A 19,879-nucleotide genomic window follows, 5' to 3' on the forward strand; every position below is an offset into this window, starting at 1 on the left:
AAAATAAATAAATAAACTTAAAAAAATTAAAAAATAAAATGGCCTATACCTATTACTTGGAGTTACAGGGTAGGTCTTGTGCGATCCCCTCCAGGCCAGCACAGGCCCTGATATCCTGGCTCCCCCATCACAGTATCTATATCCATTCCTAGAAATAGAATTTCTATATTTATTCCTCGAAATAGAAGAGAGTCACATAAAATACCTTTGTGTGTGTGTGTGTGTGTGTGTGGATATACACATATACAACACACACACAGGCACCCACCGCACCAAACAAAGGGTATTGGTGGCATCCTCAGGATGAATGGCACATTCGCTTAGCGAAGCTTCCAGGTTGTACCATCACAGGTCGGGAAACCTAAAACTTGGATTTCTCCATCCCCTGAGCACAAGCCTGTCTTTCCAAACAACTTCCAGTCACCACCTAGGAAGATTGCACAAAAACGAACAAACCCTTGACAACCTCTACTCCGGCCTGCCTGACACTCCTGCTTGTTTGAGCAATGCTGCCGTGCTGATGTGGCCCTGATGAGAACTCTTCATACAGACTCTGAGTCACTCCCAGGAAAAACGTCTATGTTCTTGGTAGAAAAGCCTCAGGTAGAAGTCAAGCCAATCCGTATACACATCCCATAGTGTGTCTGACTCAGCCTGTTTCCCCTTTAAGTCTTTAAAACGGGGGAGAAACTCTTCCTGAGAGTCTTTCTACCCTCTTAGAGAGTGGAGACTGGCCTTAGTTTCATCATCCCTGTGAGAAATAGAGGTTCATAGCATCTGGTCAGCACCTTTCTTTTTCCAGAAGGAATAGCAAATGATCAGATATCACATATTGATCAGTTTAGATTAGCTTGAATTCAGCCTGCATTTGACTATGAACTTGATGACTTAACCTACTCATTTTTGCAGTGATATCTGGCGTTTAATAGGAAGTGGTAGAGAAATGATTGTGGAATTGAACTGTACAAGCTCAGGTATGAGTCCCATGAGAGCGATGTTATACTAGATGTAGGAGTTTTTAAACTGTTGTGAGGTATACTAATGGCATCAAGAACATTATCTGCGCTAATTAGTGCTTGAAATAATTATCGATCTTCATTAACAGTGTTGAAATAATTGCTTAGATGTCAAACTGCTTGAAATGCTCTCCTGACATCCTACAGGAAGGACTTTACAGCCTGGTTCTCTCTCAGGAAAACATTATTTCAGGCAAAACATAGAAAAACACATCTAGGATACAGAAAACATAAGTATAGACAGCTGAACAAATATATAAATAACATGCAAAATGACACTTAAATATTCACAGCTTGAATTTTTTAGTCTGTGTAGCACATGGGACTAGTCCTCCTTCATCTTCCTGAAGTTTTCTAGAGACTCTGCTTCTGTAGCTGGGGCATAGGCTTTCCAGGTATCCAAGGTCACATACTAGGGAGGAAGAGAAGCCTTTGGATAAACGTGAATTTTCCTGGAGAATCTATGTTAAAATTTATCTTGGGGGAATAACGGATGAGGTTTTTAATATTTTCAAAAGTGTAACATCTGTATATGCTTATTATAGAAAAATTTGATTGATATAAAATATTAAGACCATAAAATCATCTGAAATTGTAGCCATCTGAGATAATCATCATATTATTTTGGTAAACACCATTTCAGTTGTGTGTGTGTGTGTGTGTGTGTGTGTGTGTGTGTGTGTTTGTAACCAGGTTTGCTTTGTTTTAGAATATATTCTAGTCATCTTTTTATGTCAATGGATTTAATAATATATTGCATCATTTTTTATATATAAAGTATGGATGTACTACAATCTGTTCAATCAATCCCCTACCCCCTATTGATGGATGTTTTCTTTTTTTTTTTTTAAACGTTTATTTATTATTGAGAGACAGAGAGACACAGAGCATGAGCAGGAGAGGGGCAGAGACAGGGGGAGACACAGAATCCGAAACAGGCTCCAGGCTTTGAGCTGTCAGCACAGAGCCCGACGCGCGGCTCGAACTCACAAACTACAAGATCATGACCTGAGCCGAAGTCGGTCTCTTAACCAACTGAGCCACCCAGGCGCCCCAGGGATGTTTTCAATAAACAAAAGTATTTCTAACATGGTTATGAAAACTTTTATCACATATATCTTTGCCTACCTATTCAACTATTTCTTTATGGTAAATATCTAGGAATGGAATAACAGAAAATGCCATTTTTTTAATTTTGCAAATAGACGTATACACATACAGAAGTATATACACAAATATATATATAACGAAATGCATGGGAAAAGTTGGTAGAATATGTTTCAGCTGTACAGTCATTACCTTTTGGCAGAGGCCTAGGGTTGGAGGTGTAGTTAAAGAGGAATTTGATCAAACCTATCGTGTTAGTTTTTCGCAAGGAGAAAATATCATGTAGCTTAAACTTAGTTAAAACTAAAAGTGACAATAATAACGACAACACAAGGGCAAGATAAAGTAGTTATCAGTTGACAATCACATATCATTGGAAATAAAACTGTCTTCTTTCCTCTGCTGAAGAAAAATTCAAGGGAAACAACAGAAGAATAGAAATAAGATATATAAATTGCAAACTGCTGAAAGAAAAAAAAAAGGAAACACAACACCTAACATTTGGATTAATCCAACAAAAGTAAGGAATCAGAGGAGGAATAGAAACAACAAGAAATTATAGTGGGGTGCCTGTGGCTCAGTCGGCTGAGTGCCCAACTCTTGATTTCGGCTCAGGTCATGATCCCAGGGTCGTGGGGTCAAGCTTGGTGGGGTGAAGTCCACATTCAGCGCTAAGCCTCCTTGAGATTCTCTCTCTCTCTCTTCTCCTGCCCCTCTCCTCTGCTTATGTTCTCTCTTTCTAAAATTAAAAAAAAAGTATAGTAAATAAAAGTTTCAAGTATATGGACATAATAAGTTCAAACACTCCAATCCTCACAATTTCATGTGATTTGGTTGAAGTCCGAAGTCTCCATTAAAAGGTAGCAACTCTCACACTGGGTAACAAAATAAAATTCAGTTAAATGTTGTTTAGAGGGTCCAAATGTACAAATTTCCAGTTGTAAATAAAAAAGCCATGGGGATGTAATGTATAGCATAATTAATACTTGGTTGCATATTTGAAAGTTGTTAAGAAAGTAGATCTTAAAATTTCTCATCACAAGAAAAAGTTTTTTTCTAACTATGTTAGGTGACAGGTATTAACTAGACTTCTTGTGATGATTGTTTAGCAATATGTACAAATAACGGATCATTATGTTATATATCTGAAACAAATAGAATGTTATAATGTCATTTGTACCTCAATTAAAAATGTGATATATGCAGGCATTTTTTAATGACATGGGGACTCTCAAACCAGTTGTAAAAAGGAGACTTCTGTACCCCACCTTTTTCTTGTTATTAGGGATACTTTGAGGACAAAATGTTGAAAATTCAACTAAAAAAAGATTTTTGATGCCTTGAATTGACCTCTTATTCTCCCCCATCCCCCATCCTTTGCTCTTAACCTAAGAAATAAATCCAATTTCAATAAAGATAGAATGCTCTAATGAGGCCTTCTGGTTTCCCTCAGCCATAAGGCTGGTCCTCTGGGTGGGTGACCTGTACGAGGTCCCATGCTTCAAAGGGACCTGTACTTCATTTAATACTTGGTGGTTGCTGTCTTGAAATTCTTAATACTTTTCAAACAAGAGGCCCCACATTTTCATGGGTCACATAAACTAGGTAACTGATCCTGAAGATAGGCTTCTATCTAGCAGAGCCGGGTCCTTGATATTTCTACCAACTACTTAGCAGTTAAGGCTAAGTAGATTAAGGATTGTGACATTTTGTTGACCCCACAGAAATTTCCATCATGTGTATCTTCAGAATAATCTTACTTTTTCTGCAGGGATGGGGTTGGTGTTTGAATTTGGGGGAAGCATGTGGGCCACGTTCTTAATAATCTTTTGTGAGCTGGCCTCACCTTAACCTCTTGACACTCTCAGACTCATTCTACCCTCTCCAGCCGTATCACTTCATGCAGTTCAGCACACAAAACTTGTTCTTCCTTCCACACATTTGCCCAAGTGGCTCCCATTACTTGGAAGCCTTTCTTGCCCTGTATACTTGGTGAACTTCTACTCAACCTTCAAAGCTTGTTTTAGTATCACCCCTCTAGGAAGCCCTCCTTGGCCTCTGTAGGTAGAACTAAGTGCCTTGCCTTTATTGCTCTCATGTCTCCAGTAAGAACTTAATCATGGAGCTGGAATTATTTTCTTATACATTTCTTTTCCACTGGGGATTGGTGATTTCCAACCTTTTTTTTTAATATAGTTTTATTAATTTTACTGTGTGTGGCACACTTGAAGGCATTAAAATACTAAAAACACATTAAACAAATTGAGCAGTTACTGCTGCAGTATAACTGGGTCTTGCAGTGACTATGAAAGCATCCAGGGTTATCACATTCTCATTTGGTCTCCCTCTAATACTAGTGGGCTATTATGAATACCTGTGGTTCTTGTATATCTCACATGGTACATTTTCTTATGTTCCAATAACCACCAAGTTGGTTAGATTTTACATTTTGCACCTTCTGTCATAGCCAGCTTACTCCACTCTCCACTGTCATGTGACATTTTAGGGCTGTGTTCCATTTGACGGACATTGCTAACATGCATTTTGCATTAGAGCAAAAGTATGCGTTAGACAGTGATTGAAATTTGACGTCTTATCGTGACCGTCAGGATCCATTGTACGGATTGTTCACTGTACCAGAGTGCTTGATTGAAAAGGCAAAGGGAGACCAACAGCCAGCTATAATCTGCTCACTGATGAGGTTGTTGGGGTGACAGTGTGGTTTGAGGGGTACGGAGCCGACGAACAAGAAAGAATTCTTGAAGACATCTTTGGTGCAAAACGGTGGTTTTATTAAAGCACGGGGACAGGACTTGTGGGCAGGAAGAGCTGCCCAGGATCATGAAGAGAGACTGGTTATATACTATAGAGTTGGGAGAGGTAAAGTCCAGGGGAAGTTTCCAGGGGGATTTTCATATGCTAAAGAAGACTCCCAGGATAGTGGAGGCCTAACTATTGTCAAGCTAAGGTTGTTTTTCCCTCTAGCAAAGCATTAGTATTCAGACCAGAGGGAGTTCCTGGAGAAACTTTTTATTCTGCCAGCCTCAAGTATTTGTCAATGGACTGCAGGTTATAAGAACATTTAGTTCTGCCATTTCCTTCTGCCTTCTTTTCCCACATCACTATGGAGGGGTGATGGTGGGGCTCCTGGAAAAGGAGTCTATAGGTTTCTAGAGATTAAGCTATTTAAAAAATTTTTTTATAATGATTAAGAAAAATTTTAATGCTTATTTTTGAAGGAGAGAGACAGAGAGACAGAGAGTGAGCGGGGAGGGGCAGAGAGAGAAGGACACACAGAATCTGAAGCAGGCTCCAGTCTCTGAGCTGTCAGCACAGAACCCAACGTGGGGCTCAAACTCAAACTCACGAGCTGTGAGATCATGACCTGAGCTGAAGTCAGATGCTTAACCAACTGAGCCACCTAGGCGCCACTGGAGATTAGCCTATTGATAAGATTGCCTTTTTTCTTGTGACTTACTAATACATTTGTAGGTAGATGGAGACTCAGGTCCAGCAGGACTATGATCTCTACCAGTTAACCGTTTGTTTTTCCCCTTTCCTTTGTTCTTGGTCAGCCAGGAGTGCCCCAGGAATATTACCTTGGGGTGGGGGTGGGTGTTTGTGGCTGTCAGCTTGCCGTAGGCTCCCTCATCACTCACCAGACTGTGTGCCCGCCAGACTGCACCTGCCCAGAAGGGGTCCTGCAAAAGGTGCCATTTGGACTTAATGGGTGCTCTGGTTAAGGACACCCCATGGTGGTCCAGCAGGTCAGTGGGGACTGCTGGAAAGCAAGGACTTCATTCTATTCATCTTTACTTCTCCAGCACGTAGCACAGTGATGGACAATAACAGACTGTTATAAATGTGGAATAAATTATAAAGCAATCAAGAGACTCTGCTGATAGCATGCAGTATGATTTGGGTTTAGTCTAAAACACTGTTAACATGAATTTCCCAAATCTGGTCAGCTGGGGCAGTGGCTCTAAAATGCACGGGATACGCTGGGGTGATGTGAAGTTACAGCTACCCTGCCCCAGCCCCCAAGCATCGTGCACAGCCCTGGATCCTCCCCTCCTTGCTGAAATCCACCAAAATCCCTGGGGGTATGTCAAGCATTTAGTGATCATTCATCAGGTGCTCTGCCTCTGAAAGAGGCTGGGAACCACTGCACCCGTGCATACACTTCTTACCAAACAGGGATCCCTGCAGTCTGTCTCCTGCCCCATTTCCTACAGGGCACACAGGCACACGTGTGATGAGCACCACTTTAGAAATTAGCACTTCCTGGGGTGCCTGGGTGGCTCAGTCAGTTGAGTGTCCAACTTTGGCTCAGGTCTTGATCTCCCGGTTCGTGAGTTTGAGCCTTACGTCAGGCTCTGTGCTGACAGTTTAGAGCCTGGAGCCTGCTTTGGATTCTGTGTCTCCCTCTCTCCCTCTGCCCCTCCCCACACATCCTCTGTCCCTCTCTCAAAAATAACAATAAAAGTTAAAAAAAAAAAACTAGCAGTTGCTGAGAATTTTAAAAATTTAGAGCTGGAAGATGGCTTAAAGGTTGTCTAGTGTGGTATCATTTTCCATCAGGAGAGGGATGTGATACCACCCAGTTGGTGTTGGTAGAACAGCAGCTAGAGCCCGGTTAGGACTACCTCCCTCCTGCAAGTCATGTGTATGCCCCTCTTCCTTCCTTTCATCCAGGTCCATAGCAGCTCCCCTCCGCCACCTCCCCTCCCCTTCCAGGAGCTGCTCTCCTTAGCCGTTCCCCAATCCTACTATCAGATATGAGAGAGCCCACCCAGGAGAGGTGAGAATAGGCAATGGCAAAAAAAGGTTTATCTTGTCTTCTTACCTAGAGCTGGCCTGGGCCACTCTCTGCAGATGTCACATTGTCACTGCTGGGTTTTGTGCTAATGAAGAGTGCTTTTGGCAGTACTCACAGGTTAGAGGCTGGGGGCAGGTGGAAGGTTGGCTGAGTGAGGAGACTAGAGGTATAGTCCTGTGAGCAACTTGGATCTGACTTTATGTCAAGTGCAGCATCCAGAAACAAAATCCACATGATTTCTTCAATGACATTATTCCTACCACATTCCTCATCTTATCTCAAGGGTTTGTTTATGAGACCTGGAGGGGAGAAATATCAGGGGCTAGCAGGCAGGATTTGTAAAGAAGTCTTTTGGGAGCCCTGCATGCGGTCTGGCCCTGCCCCAGGGTCCACGTCCATAGGGGATCAGGCAGGGGTTAGGGCTTTTCCTTCATTATCTCAGCCACTCTGTTCCCAGTCTGGCCTGGAGGTCTGCCAGTCTGCTCTGGGACCCTCCAAGGATGTCTGGGCAGCAGAGCCCATCTCTGGGGCTCATCTGGGGATTCCATGGCCAGTGTGCTTCCACCCACATGACAGATGGGGGACATGGAGACTTCCGGAGAGAGGAAACAATTCCCAAAGGTTATAAAAGGAGTGAGATCTTGTGTGACAACCAGACCAGGAAATTCCATGCTCCTTCCTGTCTGGTGCCCTGGCTCCTGAGTCCTACTTGATTTGAGGTGATGCTCTGAGGGTTATCTGCTTGCACTTGGGGGTCACAGAGCTTGGAGGCATAGAGTTGGGAGGGAAGGATAAAGGGTAAGAGGGTGAGTCCCTGAGCACATACGTGTTTGAAGAGAGGTAAGAGAGACGAATGAGGTCAGGGGACAGTGGAAGTGTGTCACCCTCCATGGAGGCCCTTGGCCATCTTAAAGCTTCAATAGAGAGGCTTTCTCTGACCCTCATGATCTAAATGAAAATCCCTCCCTTATTTTCTCTGCTCTTTTCTGTTATAGTTCTTATTACAAATTGTAGCTGTCTATTTCGTTGTGTGTTTTTGTTGTTCAACATCTGTCCAGCCATTAGACTATAAAGTCCATAAAGGCAGGGAACATATTGGCTGTTTGTTTGCTCCAGGGCCCAGCAATGGCTGGTGTATAGCGGGGATACAATAAATATTTGATGAGAGAATGAATATTGTTTTTTTAAGCATTTATGATTCAGCTTGGACAATGATATCAACCAAAATAGCACTGACCATTGTATAGCTCCAACATGCCTCCGAGTACTCCTCATTAAGTACCTGTTTACATAAATATAAATCTTATAAATGAGGTTTTGAATCATCCATGATTTTTTTCCCTAAGCACTGGGGCAGATAAGCAAGGGATTCATGTATTTTTCAACAGACCTGAGTTAATTAAAGGTACAGGTTATTTTAGGTTTTATTATTCCACATATTTACTTTACTGCTTAGTTAATGATCCGGTCTTAGACGTAGTGATTTGTAGTTTGTCTGTCTTACTTTTGTGTAGAAAATGGTGCTGAAGGGGTTTTTACTTTGATCCTTTGATAGGAGTACGTAAAGGTTGTGTCTTTGAGAATCACGAGGGACTAAAAAGCCAGGCCCACTAGGCACAACTTCAGAGGATGCTGTTTGTGTTGTAGTTTAGGCGAAAGGCACCCTTGACGTTGGGTGCAGCCCACACAGCTGCAGGGAGAGCCCCCAGCTTTAGGGTTTGATGGGCATGTGCCCCAGAGTGTCGGCATCACTTGACTGTTCACCCCCCTCTTCTTATTCTTACGCCCTTTCTGTTCTTTCCACAGTATCCAGAATGATCTATTCAAAGCTTAAGTGAGACCATGGCATTGTATAGTTAAAACCGTCCGGTGACATCTTATATTAAGAACAAAACCAAAATCTCTCTCCTTGGCTTAGCTACGGGGCCCTATAGGATCTGTCCTTGGCCTGCATCTCCTACCTTGTCACCTTCTTCTCTCCCTTGCTCCCTGAGCTCAGGCCCCAGGGGCCTCCTTTCTCTTCCTCATTAAAAATTTTTTTTAAAAAAAATGTTTATTTAGTTTTGAGAGAGAGAGACAGAGAGAGACACAACAGAGAGAGAGGGAAACACAGAATCCAAGCAGGTTCCAGGTTCTGAGCTGTCAGCACAGAGCCTGATGCAGGTTTCAAACCCACAAACTGTGAGATCATGACCTGGACTGAAGTCGGTCGCTTAACTGCCTGAGCCACCCAGGCATCTCTTTCTCTTCCTCATTTAGCCAAGCTTGCACCCCTCTGCCCCCCCGGCCCCCCCCCCAACTCAGCGGCTTTACATCTGTTGTGTCCTCTATGAAGACGGCTCTCTCCCCAGATCTTCACTTACTACTTTCTTCCTGTCATTGTGGTCTCAGCTTAAATGTCAGCCCCTGGAGAGCTCGTTCTTGACCCAAGTTCTGAAGCACACCCCGGTCACTCTCCGTATCATCTCTCTGTCATTTTCTGCAGAACTCAGCACTATCTGATAGCTGATATTTTCTTGTTTCTCTCCATTTATTTCCTTCTGCTCTGTCTGCCCCATTAGAACACCAATGCACCATGAGCACTGGGTCATTATCTTTGTTGTTCTTGCAGTATAACTAGTCTTTAGCCTGGGGTAAGTGCTTTAGAAATGTTAAGTGAATTCATGAATATCTACAAGTAGGCTCCTTGGGGTGGCTTCCTGGCCTGGCCTGCTGATTGACTGGGAGAGGCTGCCTGAGAGCCTGAAAATCAACCCGAGCCTGCTGTGCTGGAAAAAGCAAATGGCCTAGAAGTTTAGAGGCCTGAGTTTTAGTCTCTCTTATTATTGTTGCCATTTGCCTCTCTCTTTCCACCCCTCCCCCCCCCCCCCCCCCCCCCGTCTCGGTTTCCTCAACTGTCCCCTGAGGGCATTGTACTGGGTGGCCTCTGAAGTCACCTTCTGGTAAGTCTTTGTGACTCCAGCTCACTGCCCTGCAAGCACACAGTCAGAAGCCAGCTTCCCTGAGGACCAGAGGTCTTGGGGCAGCTGCGGCCACAACACACACCACTTCCACGCTTCACTGGAACTGTGACAACCTTCCCACTGGCTCCTGATGTTGGAGGAGATGCCTGACTTTTTCTGTGCCTAAAACTGAGAATAAAATAGAAAGTAATACTTCTGCAGTCATGGGTGGCTCTGGGAAAAGGGTACAGGCACCGGATGGGGCTGCATTTGTGTCTCGGCTCCTTAATGACCTTGAACACTTTCCCCCTTTCCCTGAGCTGTAGAGCAAATAGAAATGCTTATTCCCTGCTTGCAGATTTGCAGCGAGGATTACATGAGGTAACATATGTGAAACTGAAGAGAGGCCAGCTCTCTTTCCATTATCTTTGAAAGCTCGAGCCACAGGAACGTCCTGGTGCCTGGGGTATGGATGTCCTTCTCGTGGAGGCCAGTAGGAGCTGCAGGCTGCAGCAAACGTGTGAGATGGCTTAGCTTGGTAAAGGAAAACCAAAAAAAAAAAAAAAAAAAAGCAAATCCCCACCTCATTTGTGAGAAAATCAAAACAGTTTGTTTGTTTACGTTGCACCAGAGCTTCTGGTGGTGCACGAGCCTACAGACAGGGCTCTGCAGAGTTGGAAAGGAGAGAAGTGTTTATCGCTCCTTTCTGGGCAAGCCACATTTGCATTCCTAGAGAGTGTTGATTATAGTGTTCCAAGAAAATGAATTTGCTTGGTGGGCTGGCCTACCTCAGCCCAGACACAAACCACTTGCAGTTTTGTTTGCGTGTGGAGGTAGAGAGCTGCTGTTTGGTGAGCTTCTACTCCGTGCCAGAGACTGGGCTGCTTATCTTACAGGCCCAACCACCTTCTCTCTCCCCTGCTTCCCTCTTCGGCTGGGACCCTGAACCTCAACTTCCCAGTACCCCACAGAAGGCCATGTCACACAGTTCCAGCCAGTAACGTGTAAGTGCAAATTTGTTGGCGAGGACATCTCTTGAAGAGAAAACCCTCCGTCTCCTTCCCACCCCTCTCTTCCTCTTGCTTGTACTGTGGATGAGGGGCCTGAAGCAACCATGAGGCAAAGCGTGAGGATGAAAGCCACCAGGCTGAGGCTAGCCCTTCATGATTACATTTTGTCTCTCATTGGAAACACTGTCAATATGGTAGGACACACCGTTTTTTTAAGTCCCATTAAGAAAGAGAAAATGCTGTTAATGAAACTACAGCTCACTTGTACAGCACATCCAGATTCCCAAGATGTTAATATGTGAAGGGCAATCATTAAAACTGATGAGATATGAACAGGTGTCTGAGCCCTGGCTGGTCTGCCTCTAGAGTTAGGTGAGAACAACAGACTCTTCATTATTTTAGGCATGGTTGTCAGACTTTCTGTCCCTTCTGACAAAATGTACTCTTGTTGACGCCTCGCAATCACCTCCTGAGATGAGTATTAATACCTCTACTTTACTGAGGAACCTGAGACATAGAAGGGCGCGGACCGTAGAGCCCATAATCGCACACATTGGAAGCAAGAGCTGAGCCCACTCAGAGGCCTCCGCGTGTACTGTACTTGGCCATGCACCTGACCTGCTCCATTGCTTTTCCTGCCATCTAAGAGGCCTTTATGGTGCAGCTAAGAGGGATGATGGGCATCTCTGCAGCTATGCCCTTGCCTGCTTGCCCTGCTCTGGAGGACACTGCCCTGTCACTCACAGGCACACAGAATGTGTCCCTGGGAGCTCAGCCGCCTCTGCCACAGGTGTCTCTATCACTGGGGCAATTTGTCTTCTTGTCCTGTTTCTCACTTTTCTTCTTTCTGTGCCCTTCCCCATCCCCTACGGAACAAGAGCACAGGACTGGAGAAAGCCCCATGTCCCTGTGGAAGAACTGCATATTCATGCTCTCCGGGGCTGGCTGCTGGTTTCCTGGACGCCCACGGGCTTCCAGGGTGCTGGCAGAGAAGCTGCATGTTGTGGAGCAAGAAGTTTGCAGAAGGGGACTCTCTGGTCAAGAGCCTCTTGCCAATTAGCCAGTCTGCTTTCCTTTGCCTTGCAACCTGGCCTTCAAGGACGGCCTCCTGGAGACCAAGGGATGGGGGAATGGGGAGGGTTCAGGGCTCTCGTCCAGACATCCAGATGTCACAGACAGGCAGTGTTTGTGCCTGTAACTTAAGGAAGCGTTCCCTCCTAACTCTGGTTTTTGCTTCCTGAAGCGAAAAGGAGGGAAGCAGTGGCTGAAAGGATGTTAGTGTTAAGTAAGAAAGAACTGGCTTCTCCAGATCTCTGTCGTCTGGTCGGGAAAAGCTGTTGAGAACAGTACGGGCAGATGAATTGGGGTATTGGTCAAACGACTGCATTAGAACGGTAATTTTTAGTGTGTGGTTTAAGGAATCACTTGAAGTGCCCGAGAAGCACGGTAGGAAGCGAACTGCTCCCTTGGGAGTGCCTCATGTAAAAGGGGCCCCATGCAGAAGCCAGGTAGTGGGCACAGCAGCTATCCAGGGGTGGGGAGGAGAGCCATCAGCTCTGCCTAGTGGGTGGCCATTTCTGCTAGCCTTTCTCTTCTTTTCTCATTTCTCTCTAGGGGCTGGAGGAGACGGGGGAGTGGAGGGTGGGGTGGGGCTTGACACCAGCTCCTCTGCCTCCCAGCAGAGGCAGGAGAGAAGTGGAAAAGTTCTACACAGCTTTTCTTCTCCAACTTGAGTGAAACACATGCAGCGATCTTCTGAGAAAAGCCATTGAGAGCAGTGCCCCACTCCCCTCTCCCCCACCCGGAAGGCCTGCTGGCTGGAGAGGTGGCCTTGAAAACCCTTGTTTCTGTACAACCAAAACCTCAGTCCAGCTCCACCCTGACCTGGCACCACAAACCACCAAGTTCCCATAAGAAATATTATTAAGGGCCTGTGTGCCTCACAGGAAGTCTTAGATTGCAAACATCTGTCCAAACTGCTGACTTCGCTGAAACGGATCACATCCCCAAGTCTGTGCTGGAGGGTGGGGTTTTGTATGGGGCGTGGGGAATGTGTGCCAGGCTGCGGGGAATCTCTGGCCTCCAATGGATTAGGGCTGAAAGAGGTTTCTTCTGTAAGTTGGCTTTATGGTAATTCTTTCTCTTTCTTCTTTCTGCAAGTGAGATACCCGTGCACATTCTTCGGGACCCCATGTGGAACTATTGGCTCTTTCTCTCTTACTCATCTGTGGGGCCTCTTCTTGCTCAGTTTCCATATCCACCGCCCTGCCAGGGGCTTCCCTCGCTGTGTTGAGTCCCCGCTGACGCAGTCTTAGAAAACTAGACTGTTTATTTTGAACTAAATGCAGCTTCCCAAGCAGTTGTAGGAATTCATACACAGCGATTCCATACAATAATGCCACCAGAATGTCGACATTGGTACGTTAAGATATTGAACATTTCTATTACAAGATCCCCGATGTTGCCATTTTATAGCCACACCCACATCTGTCTCTCAAGTCGCCCCCCTCTCTTCCCCTTGGCAGCCACTAACCTGTTCTTTATTTCTATAATTTGGTCATTTCAAGAAAGCTATACAAATGGAATCATACAGTGTATAAGTCTCTGGGGTTGGATTTTATTTTTTCCTTTGGTCTCACCTTGCATAGTTCTCTGGAGTTATGTTGTTGCATGCATCCAAGTTCTACCTATCAAGGGTTCTTTCTTGTGTTGATGAGTAGTATACCATGGTGTGGATATACCACTATCACTCATTGGATGACACCTGGGCTGCTTCTGCATTTTGGCTATTGAGAATAAAGCTGCTATGAACAGTTGTGCACAGGTTTTTGTGTGAACATAAATTTTCATTTCTCTAGGATAAATGCCCAGGACTGCAAATGCTGGGTCATATGGTAGTTGCATATTTAATTTCTTAAAAAAACAACAACAACCTGCCAAACTATTTTCCAGAGTGGTTGCACCATTTTTTAAAATTTTTAAAAATTTAAAGCCAAGTTAGTTAACATATGGTATAATAATGATTTCAGGAATAGAATTTAGTGATTCATCCTTTATTTATAACACCCAGTGCTCATCCCAACAAGTGTCCTCCTTAATGCCCATCGCTCATTTAACCCATCCCCCCACCCAACATCCCTTCAGGAACCCTCAGTTTGTTCTCTGTATTTAAGAGTCTCTTATGTTTTGTTCCCCTCCTTGTTTTTATATTATTTTTGCTTCTCTTCCTTATGTTCATCTATTTTGTATCTTAAATTCCATATATGAGTGAAATAATATATCTGTCTTTTTCTGACTTATTTATTTCACTTAGCATAATACACTCTAGTTCCAACCACATTGTTGCAAATGGCAAGATTTCATTCTTTTTCATTGCCAAGTAATACTCCATTGTACATACATACACCACATCTTCTTTATCCACTCATCCGTCGATGGGCGTTTGGGCTCTTTCCATACTGTGGCTATGGTCAATAGTGCTGCTGTAAACATTGGAGTGCATGTGCCCCTTCAAATCAGTATTTTTGTATTCTTTGGATAAATACCTAGTAGTGCAATTGCTGGGTCGTAGGGTAATTCTAATTTTAATTTTTTGAGGAACCTCCAAACTGTTTTCTGGAATGGCTGCCCCAGTTTGCATTCCCACAAGCAGTGTGAAAATGTTCCTCTTTCTCCTGTGGTTGCACCATTTTACCTGCACACCAGCAATACATGAATGGCCATTTCTCGAATCCTTACCTGCACTAGATGTGGCCACTACTTTCCATTGTAGTCTGGTAAGTGTGTATGATATCTTAATGTGTCTCCCTAATCGCTAGTGATGTTGCATGTTTTTCCATGTGCTTACTTACCGTCCATACATCCTCTTTGCTGAAATGTTTGTTTGCATCTTTTGCCTCTTTTCCAACAAGGCTGTTTGTTTTTTACTGTTGAGTTTTGGAAGTTCTTATATATGGTAAATACTAGCTCCTTGTCAGGTATGTGGTTTGCAAATATTTTCTCCTACTGGGGAGTTGTGCTTTTCATCCTCTCGACAGGGTCTTTTTTTTTTTTTTTAATTTTTTTTTCAACGTTTATTTATTTTTGGGACAGAGAGAGACAGAGCATGAACGGGGGAGGGGCAGAGAGAGAGAGGGAGACACAGAATCGGAAACAGGCTCCAGGCTCTGAGCCATCAGCCCAGAGCCTGACGTGGGGCTCGAACTCACGGACCACGAGATCGTGACCTGGCTGAAGTCGTACGCTTAACCGACGGCGCCACCCAGGCGCCCCTCGACAGGGTCTTTTGCAGAACAAAAATTTTAAATTTTGACGAAGTCCAATTTATCAATTTTCCTTTTTGAGGTCAAGCTTAAGCACTTTTTTCCCTAACTCAAGATCCCAAAGATTTCTCCTGTGCTTTTTTTTTTCCTAAAAGGTTTATAGTTTTACATTTAAGTCTGTAATACATTTCGAGTTAATTTTTACATGGTATGTAGGGCCTAGAGCAAGGTATTTTTTTTTCCTATAAATGTTCAGTTGCTCTAGCATCATTTGTTAAGAAGGCGATCTTTCCTCCATTGAATTGTTTTTGTGCATTTGTCAAAAATCACTGGGGTGTACTTGTGCTGGACTATTTCTGTGTTCTCCTTTCTGTTCAAGTGATCTATGTGTCTCTCCCTTCCCCAGTACCATACAGTCTTGATTACTCTGGCTACATATTGTGATATAACGTCTTAAAACTGAGTAGACTGATCCCTCCCCCTTTATTCTTCCATTTTAAACATTGTGTTAGCTATTCTAGATTCTTCACCTTTCCATATAAATTTTAAAATGATATTTTCTCCATCTATAGATATCTTGCTGGAGTTTTGATTGTAATTGTTTTAAACCTGTATATAAATTTGAGTGATAATTAACGTCTTTACTGTGTTGAGTCTTCCAAACCACGCAAACAGTGAGTCTCTTCATTTATTGAGATCTTGGCTTTATTTCAACAGTGTTTTATTGCTTCCAGCATGCAAGTCCTGTACACACACTTTTTTTATATTTAAACCCAAATATTTACCGTTTTTTGAGTAATTATAGACGGTAATATATTTTTAATTTTGGTGTCTAGGCGTCCATTGTTAGGGTATAGAAATTTAATAGATTTTTGTGTTTATTGTGTATCTTCTAAAATTGCTGAACACATTTATTAGTTCTAGTAGTTTTTTGTAGATTTTTCGGAATTTTCTATATAGAAAATCCTGTAGTATGTAATAGGGAGAGTTTTATTTTCTCCTTTCCAGTCTGTATGCCTTTTTCCTCCCTTTTAAAACTTTGTGTTAAAATACACAAAATATACAACTTACTGTCTTAATAATTTTTTTTAATTTTTTTTAATATTTATTTATTTTTGAGACAGAGAAAGACAGAACAGGGGATGAACATGAACAGAGCATGTTCAGAGCATGAACAGGGGAGGGGCAGAGAGAGAGGGAGACACAGAATCTGAAACAGGCTCCAGGCTCTGAGCTGTCAGCACAGAGCCCGACGCGGAGCTCAAACTCACGGACCGTGAGATCATGACCTGAGCCACTTAACTGACTGAGCCACCCAGGCGCCCCTGTGTTAATCGTTTTTAAGTGTACAGTTCAGTGATATTACATACATTCATAGTATTGCACAGCCACCATGACCGTCCATTCCCAGAACTCTCTCCTTTCTGTAAAACTGAAACTCTGTGCCTATTAAATCATAACTCCCCGTTGTCCTGGCAACCACCATTCTACTTTCTGTCTTTAAGATTTTGATTACTCGAAGTACCGCATTTAAGTGGAATCATACAGTATTTGTTTTTTTGGTGATTGTTTTATTTCACTTAGTATAATATCTTCATTCATGTTGTGGTATCTGCAGATTTTCCTTCCTTTTTAATACTCATATATTTTAATGTTAATAATATTCCATTGTATGTTTATACCACATTTTGCTTATCTATTCATCTGTTGATGGCTACTCGGGTTGTTTCTGCAATGAAGCTATGAACATGGGTGTACACATATCTCTTTGAGACACTGCTTTAATTCTTTTGGATTATAACTAGAGGTGGAATTGCTGTGTCATATAGTAGTTTTGTTTTTAATTTTTTGAGGAACTTCCATACAGGAGGAACCTCCATACAGGAACCCCCTTTCCACAGGGGCTGCGCCATTTTATGTTCCCAACAAGAGTGCACAAGGGTTCCAATTTGTCCACATGCTCATCAACACTTGTTTTTTCTGTTTTCTTGGTGGCATCCATCTTAATGGGTACAAGCTGGTATCTCATTGTAGTTTTGACTTACATTTCCCTAATGACTGGTGATGTTAGCATTTTTTCATGTGCTTATTGGCCATCTGTGTGTCTTCTTTGGAGAAATGTCTACCCAAGTCTTCGCCTATTTCTGTCTTCAGTTTCTTTTTGCTGTTAAGTTTTAGGAGTTCTGTAATATATCTTGGATATTCACCCCTTATCAGATGTATGATTTACAAATATTTTCTTCCATTCTGTGGTTTATAGTTTTACCATGTGGATAGTATCTTTTGATGCACAAATTTAAAAAATTTTCATGAGGTCCAATTTGTCTATTTTTGTTCTTTTGTTACCTGTGCCTTTGATGTCATATCTGATAAATCATTGCTAAGTCCATTGTTGTGAAGCTTTGGTCTGATGTTTTCTTCTAAGAGTTTCATTGTTTTAGGTTTTACATTTAGATCCTTGACTTATTTTGAGTTATTTATTTATTTATTTATTTATGTGGTGTGAGGTAAGGGTGCAACTTCATTCTTTCATTTCTTGTTCTTGAATAGAACTTCCAGTATTATGGTGAATGGAGGGGTGAGAGACGCACCCTTACTTATTCCTGATTTCAGGGAGAAGCATGCAGTGTTTCGTAACTAAGTATATTTTTGTAGATAATTTTAACAGCTTTATGAAGTTCCCCCCTCAATTACTAAGCACCATTGGAGCTCTCCAGGCACTGTGATAACTTCTTTCAAACCTCCCTTGGGGGCAGTACCACCTTCCGTTGAGAAACATCAGTTTAGATCAATCATGATTCACTTTCAGCAGCTAGGTCCATTCTTACTTTGTCATATCTCAAGGAAGGAGGGGGGCATGGCTGTTGAGTAGATAGCCAATAGTGTCAGACATTGGAGGGGAAGAAGCATCTTCAAGTGGAACCAGAAGCATTATAATTGTATCCAAAGGGGCCCCGACATCTCTCCCAACTTAGTTTTTCTGCCATCAGGTTGCCTCCAAGGTAGCAATGGGGAGCCAGACTTATTACCAACTCTGGCCATATGCTGAGAGCCTGCAATGGAGAGCTCTTGTTCTTAAACGTGCTTACTTCTTTTTCTCTTTAGGCTCTTGTTCTAATAGTAAAGCATCTTAGACTGGAAGGGACTTTAGAGATCATGAAAATTATTTTATAGACAAAGACATTGAAGCCCAGAATGGGGAAGTAATTTGCTCAAGGTGAGCCAATAAGTGACCAAGCCAGGACCAGGTCAGCTGAGCACTGCATATGGAGCTCCCAATTACCAGGTTTTCTTTTATTTTTCATCTCTCAGTGATATCTAATATCACTCATAGTAAGTGATATAGCTTACTATGAGACACAAAGTACTAACTGACATATCATTTTTTATTTTAATTGCTGTGACAGCTTTATGAAATAGATACTTTTATTGCCCCCATTTTGAAAGATCAGGAAATTGAGGCTTAGAAAGATTGAGGAAGGTGCCCAGGGCCTGATTCTAGATTCAGCATGATTGCTACTACACCATGCCACTTCCCCAGTGAGACAAGCCTTTGTTGTCTTTTGCTGTCATTTATCCTGGATGGATCAGGAAGACATTCTTCAAAGGCCAGGCAATTCCTCTTAGGTGGTGCCCACAATGTTGGTGTTTTCCTACCAGTTGGAGGAAATGTAGAGGGAAGATGAATAAATTTATTCTAATTTTCTGTGACTGAGAAGGGGTAAGAGATGAAGAGCATGATTTAGCCATATTATTTTGCTTTTTCTAAAAAGAAAACTCCTTATTAAAACAACAGTGTAACTATTAGGCTATGTCTTAATTATTACCTAGGGGTTACAATTCTTTTGAAAAGATATGATTAGGACAAAATTAAAATATGGCAGTGAGTATAAGTTATCCCACTCAAGTACTGTTTTCAATTACTCCTTATTCAAGCGTTGGCTTTCTTTACTCTTTTTATAGTTTCACAGTGATTCCAGGATTTCCTCTGTAAAGCGATTTTGCCCGTGCAAGGCTTCCAGGAACCCAGACCAGCCATTGGCAGCTTGGGTGTAGATACATCCCAAAGGAGGCAATCGCTGGGCAATTCTATTCTGCCTGTGTTGAGAGTTAGTCATGAGTAACATCTCTATTCTCTTGTCTGCTTGTTCATCCATCCATCCATTTATCCATCCATGCAACTATTCATCCATTTCAGAATTATTTATTAGACGCCTACTTACAATGACCCTACCATGCCTACGTGCCACACGGTGTTCAACAAAAAGTTCATGTGGCTTGTCTAATTTCTTGATTATGTGTTTTTCCCTCCGATAGAGTATAAGCCCCTAGAGCAGGGACAAGAAAGGGTCTTATTGCTCTTTCTGTGCCAAGGGCCTAACACAGAAGAAGGTATTCAGTCAATGCTTGTAGAATCATATTATCTATCCAATATTGTCTGCCTTCTCTTCTAGCCCTCCTAAACAGATACTTCTTTTCTGCTTTTACATTTCATAGGTCATTTAAAAAAGCACAGAGAAACAATAATTTCACCAGAGTCTGAAAGAATGCTAAGAGGGAAAAATAAGCCAGGAAAGTGTCCATAGGAATAATCAGAGAGTGTCACCATCAGGACTGTGGTAATGTGGACTGATTCATCCCAGCCCCTGAGCCAAGTCTGATTGCTTCATTATATGTGTAATCTTTATCACCCTCTGGCTGTCTCTTTTGTCTTTGGTATTCC

The sequence above is a fragment of the Prionailurus bengalensis genome, chromosome B4 (assembly GCF_016509475.1).
Source record: "Prionailurus bengalensis isolate Pbe53 chromosome B4, Fcat_Pben_1.1_paternal_pri, whole genome shotgun sequence".
Lineage (NCBI taxonomy): Eukaryota > Metazoa > Chordata > Mammalia > Carnivora > Felidae > Prionailurus > Prionailurus bengalensis.